A 6,012-nucleotide genomic window follows, 5' to 3' on the forward strand; every position below is an offset into this window, starting at 1 on the left:
GGGAAGAGAATTTTTATACATTTTTATGGATTATTTTTTAATTTTAGGTTTTAACCTGGTCAAAAAGAATAATGCTTGTGGAGTTGAGGTGAGAGCTGCCTGGTTCCAGGTGTGGGTAGCACAGGGTGTGGGGAGGAGGGTGATGCTGAGGCCAGCGGTACCTGATTGCATCCCTCCAAGAATGGGGAGAGATGAGAGGGGGTTGGAAGCAGGTTTCATGGGAAATGTTTTTTTTCTCTTGTCAAAATAAGAGGGCTTTGAGATTTTTTGGTTTGGTTTTTTTATTTTGTTGTTTGTTTTTTTGTTTGTTTTTCTTTTTTTTAATTTGCTCTTCTCTGTTCTAAAGAAAAATAAGGGCAATGTCCCAGGCAAACGCTGTCTACCCTGTGCAGCTGTGCTGCTGGGGAGGGGATGGGATGGATTTTGTGCACCGATTACCCAGCAAAGGAAAACCTAAACTTTACAGCTGCATTTGGGGAAATTGTTTCTGGGGGCAGTTTGGCTCAGACTCTGAAAATGCCACCTGTGCCCATGGACCTGTGCTGATGCCTGCTGAGGGTTTTGGGGTTTATATTTAGTCCCTGAGGATGGAGCTGGGGGGGCAGCTCTGCCCATCCCCCTGCCCCCCCCCCCACACCCAGATCTGGGCACAGCATCCCACCCCTTGTCCCTCCACTTTGTGGTGATGGGGGTACATTGAAAAGGGCTGGAGGGTTTGAACTGCCCCATGCAGTAAGGGCCCTGTCACCTGGCAGTGTGGGTGCTGGTTTGCAAGTCGGTGCTTTGTTTTCCTCCCAAGAAAAAAAAATCAAGGAACTGCATCTACTGGAGCTGGGGGAGGGTTGCTAAGTCAGACTTCTCAACTTTACACCAAAGTATGTAGCAGAATATGTACAGCTGTTAATAACTACAACTGGTTTTTGTAATAAAAAAGGGGAAAAAAAAAGAAGAATAAAAAGTAAATGTAATGAAGCTCAAATGAAAGGAAAGTGTGTATAAACCATTTGATCTCTGAAAACCTGCACTAAAAGCAAGCCAAGTAAGTGAGGGACTGTGGTTCCTGCACTGTAGGGTGGGGGCACAGGCCCCTTCCCCCCCTGCCTTGTGCAGGGACCCCCTGAGTGCTGGGGCTGAACCCAGGAGTGGTGAGACCCCCAGTCCTCAGCTTCTCCCCCTCACCCTTTTGGTTCCCTCAGGATGTGCTTCTGAGGGATGTGCTCCTTCCTCCTTGGTGTCCCTCCGTTTCCTCTGGGGTCACCCTGCACCCCATCCTTCCTTTTTTCTCTCTAAAGGCATCACCCAGTTGCTCTGTGCTGCTGCACAAGGATGTGGGGATGCTGAGGAAGGGCTGGGAGCGGGGATCCCCACCCTGGGGTTGCTGAGGCAGGTGCCAGACCTCGAGGGGCCACGGGTGGGATGCTTGCCGTGGCCTGGGGACCCCTGGACACAAGCACCCGCATTCCTACACTTGTCCCACACCCCCCGATACAGACAAAGCACTTTCCTTGAAGTAGGACATATGGACCCGTCCTGCAGGGGCTGCCCCGTGATGTATTGAACATGACAGAGCCCGCTGCGAGGGAGACATAAAAAGCAGGAGCAGCACTCTAACTGCTCGGGTTTCCGATAATGTACAGCGGTAAATGGTTATGAGTGCATTTAAATCTGATTTTAAGCTGGATGGAATGAGGGGCTTACACAGGGGACCATTAAAAGATAAAAATTGCAAGAAATCCTTTGTTGTAAGATTTTTGGAGAGGGCGGTTCAGGGGAGCAGAAGGGTTTGTTGGGGCCCAGTGTCCCCCCCGGTGCTGCCCCTTTGGGTGCCTGATCCGCTGCAGCTCTGCTTTCAACAGTTCCCAGCAAACTGTTGCCCTTTGCAATTAATTTGGTTCGACTACAACCTTTCTGAAAGTGCTGACGAAGGAGGTGTTAACGCTGTGCGCACCCTCTCTGATTCCTATTTACTCTGTCAGCTGGGCGCCCAACGCTCGTACATCACAATTAAAGTATTCCAAGCCCCATGCACTATGTTTTTTTTGTTATATATTCATAAGGGCTTTTTTTTGAACATGCTTTTAGCTCAGCCTCGGCCTGTGCTGTGACACACCAGTGTGTGAAGGCAGAGACCTTGTGCAGATACAGTGGGGCACCAGAAAACCCGATGCCAATGCTGGCCCGCACGGTGTGTCCCGTGGCAGGCTGGCTGCAGCCCGGGCATGCCCAGCAAATGGCACATTTTGGGTTACATCACTCACTTGTCATGAGTGTTTTTCTCCTGCGAGTGCCACAGCGTCACCCTCCTGCAAGGAAGGGCTCCCAGGAATCTGGTGCATGAGATATTTGATTCCAGCAGCTGCTGAGCAGCAAAATTGAGTTGTCACCCTTGCAGGTGCACCCTGTAGCTGTCACCCTTGGGGTGCAGCCTGGCACTGCTCCCGGCTGGTTTCCCACAGTGCTGCTATTCCCAGAGACTGGGCAGATGAGTTTGATGGTGGCACTGGGAGGATGCAGTGGTTTGGCACGTAGGTGACCGTGCCGGCAACCTCCTGGGACTGGGCACAGCTTTCCCTTCCCAGCCCGGCCCTCCAGGGTGGCATCAGCCCAAATTGTGCTTTGAGTAACCGATAATTATCAAATTACCATGCGCAGGTCCTGGCACTGAGGCAGAGGTTGTCAGCTTGCTGTGAAATAAATAACAGACCGACAGGACTAGGGTGCCCGGTGGCTGCTCACCCTGTGCCGAGGGCTTTGACAGAGCTGTAGGTGCACGTGTCCCCGCCCCGAGCAGACGGTGACCCCCTGAGAACACCTGCCCTGAGGAGCTGACCTGGCCAAGCAGCTTTTCCTGGGTGCTGGGTCTTGTCTCTGAACAGCAGCACCGGGCATGCTTTGGGTGCAGCGGAGCTGTGCCACGCCGTACCATGCAATGCAATACTGTGCCATGCAATACTGTGCCATGCCATGCTGTGCCATGCCATGCTGTGCCATGCAATGCAACGCTATGCTGTGCTGTGTTGTGCCATGCCTTGCCGTACCGTACCATGCTGTGCAATGCTGTGCCGTGCTGTGCTGTACCATACCGTGCTGTGCCGTTCCATGCTGTACTGTACTGTACTATGCCATGCCATGCTGTACCATGCCATGCTGTGCCATGTCGTGCTGTGCCATGCTGTGCTGTGCCATGCTGTGCTGTGTCCATCCCAGGAGCAGAGCAGACCTGTAAGGCTGATCCCCCCAGGCCAGCAGCCATGCAGTTTGCAGCGGGTGGAGTGGATATAAGAGGTTCCCCTTCCCGTTTCCTTTCCCAGGCTCTGTGCCCACTCCGGGGGGCAGCTCACCCTTCGAGGTGCAGGGACCGGGAGCCATGCTGGGGGGGCGAGAGCCCCTTCCCACCCCTCTTCATCCACCACGTGCGGTGGTTGCGGCACCAAATGCCATCCCTCCCATCCCTCGGCGGCGGCGCTGGGAACAGATGGCGGGAGGAGGCTCTGGGACACCATCAGCTGTTGTTATCGCTGGCTGATGACACAGAGTGTAAATTTTGTTGGCACTACTCCCTTCGTCTGTTCTGCCTCTGCATCCCACCAGTTTTAATTACTGTAATTGAGTTATAATGAATGATTGTGCATTACCATTGTCTGTAATGTGGCAGGGAGTATTCTGTTCGTTACACACTCCATCTAACAACATGCCCCTCCTCATTGCTTTGTTTATCTGGTTGAAGGGTGTCATCACTTCAAATGGCAGAGATAAAACAGTACTCAGAATGTCTGCATTTAGATGTTTATCGTTTTTCTGTTCTCAGGCGCTGGTGCTTCACTGAATCCCAGCGGAAAACTGCAGAAACAGATAAAAACTAATTTGGCTTAATCCCTCTTGAAAAACAAAACCAAAAACAAATCCAACACAAAAAAACCAAACCACCACAACAGCAAAAAAAAACCTGCAGAGTTGAAAAAATCATTAGCAGCAGGAGGCCACGAAGATGCTCAAAGGCTGGAGTAGCTCTGCTGTGGGACAGGCTGGGAGTTGGGGTGTTGAGCCTGGAGAAGGATCTGGGGAGACCTAAGAGCAGTGGCCAGTGCCTGAAGGGACCTGCAGGAAAGCTGGGGAGGGACTTTTCACAAGGGCAGGTAGTGACAGGACAAGGGGTGATGGCTTTAAACTGAAAGAGGCAAGATTTATATTTGATTGAAGGAAGAAATTCTTCCCCCTGAGGGTGGTGGGAGCCTGGCCCAGGTTGCCCAGAGAGGTGGTGGATGAACCGTCCCTGGAGACATCCCAGGCCAGGCTGGACGGGGCTCTGAGCAACCTGAACTGGTGAAGATGTCCCTGCTCATGGCAGGGGTGGCACTGGGGAACTGGGAAGGTCCCTCCAACCCAGACCATCCTGTGATTCTGTGACATCTGCAAAATCCCTGCAGCCAGCTGGACCCCCATGCTGGTGCTCTCACAGCTTCACCCCAGGGACTCCCGATCACTTCAGGGGTCTCTGCTGCTCTAGGACAGGGATATTATCCATGCAGAAAACATGCTCTACTGGACCTAAAGTGCATGAAAATTCTTATTAAGGCATGAAAAATCTCAAAAATCTCATTAATGAGATTTATCTCTTTCCTGATAAATACCTTTTCCCAGCACTTAGCCCAGCCCCGTGCTCCAGGGACCAATCCTGCAAATTTGGGGATCTCAAGCCATGAGCAAGGAGCACACCAGGAACATCAAGCACACTGAAATCACAGCCTTCCAGTGCGACTCTCTTTATTTTTGAGGCAGAGGCCTAGATCACATTAATTTTTAAAGGCAGCTCTGCGTTTGGTGAGCGCCCATTGTACTTCTTGGCTTCTGCAAGGATAATAACGTGCTTGTGTGCACCTAATATTTCTTTCAGGCTGTGGCTGGCTTAGGAGAAAAGAGTTGTGTGAGCATTTTTTGTAAAAGACTTGGCTCCATCTGTACGCTGTCTGTAAATGACTGAGCTAAATAACATGTTGTTATGAATAGTAGCATTTGATAGTATTAAACCTTTTCTTTTCTTTTTTTTTTTCTTTTCTTTTTTTTTTTTTCTCAAGGTAAATTCCAGTGGGATCAACACTGCACAGGAATTGCCCCGGAGGAAGTTGGCTGTTCACCAATCCATCTTGTAAAAAAGATTCATTATTACTGTTGAGCTGAGATGAAACAATTCCCTGGAATTAACTAGTCTAATTTTGACCAGCCGATGTTTAGCTACAATGAAAGTTTTTATTGTTACACATAAAAGTCAAAAATGGCCCCCAGCACCCCTGGGGAGAAGATGGGTGAGATGATAAAGGTAAATGCGTGCACAGGCGCACGTGCATGCACACACATATATACACATATACACACATATATACACACAAATATGTGCTCCTCTGCAGCCCCACAGCCGGTACAATTATCACATCATTCCCAAACCCTGGATGGGCTGTTCTGTGGGGAAAAGCCCATTTTCCTGGGTTGGGATGTGCGATGCCCTGGTCTCAGCAGGATGCAGGAGCAGCCCGGGCATCCCTCACACGGTGCTTGGGCGCTGGAGAGGGAGGTTGAGTGTTGTAGAGTCCAAGATTTAAAACAAATCCAGACCCCAGGGCAGGTTTGGCAGTGGGGCTGGACCCAGCAGCATCAGTGGCTGGTGGGGGCAGCTCGGGGACCTCCAGGGTCAGCTGGGACATGTTCCCAAGGAGACATCCCCAGGGAACCAGGTGGGGTTTGGTAGCTGGATGTGCCTTCCCCTTCACCTGCAGCCCCCATCGTGCATTGTGTGCAATGTCTAGCATTGCCCAGCGATAAAAGACATTTTCTGGAACAACCACCCTCGCCCACTGAGCCTGGGCTGCTCAAAGGGCTGTCCCCAAGCATGACTGTAACGGGCTTGGGGACGGGGACATGGCAACGTGGGCAGCACCTCATGCTACCCCCGGGAGCTCCACCATGGGTTCCACCTGGGACACTAATGAGGCTGATGAGAATAAAGGCTGAGACTGA

The sequence above is a fragment of the Patagioenas fasciata genome, chromosome 12 (genome assembly GCF_037038585.1).
Source record: "Patagioenas fasciata isolate bPatFas1 chromosome 12, bPatFas1.hap1, whole genome shotgun sequence".
NCBI classification, from domain to species: Eukaryota; Metazoa; Chordata; class Aves; order Columbiformes; family Columbidae; genus Patagioenas; species Patagioenas fasciata.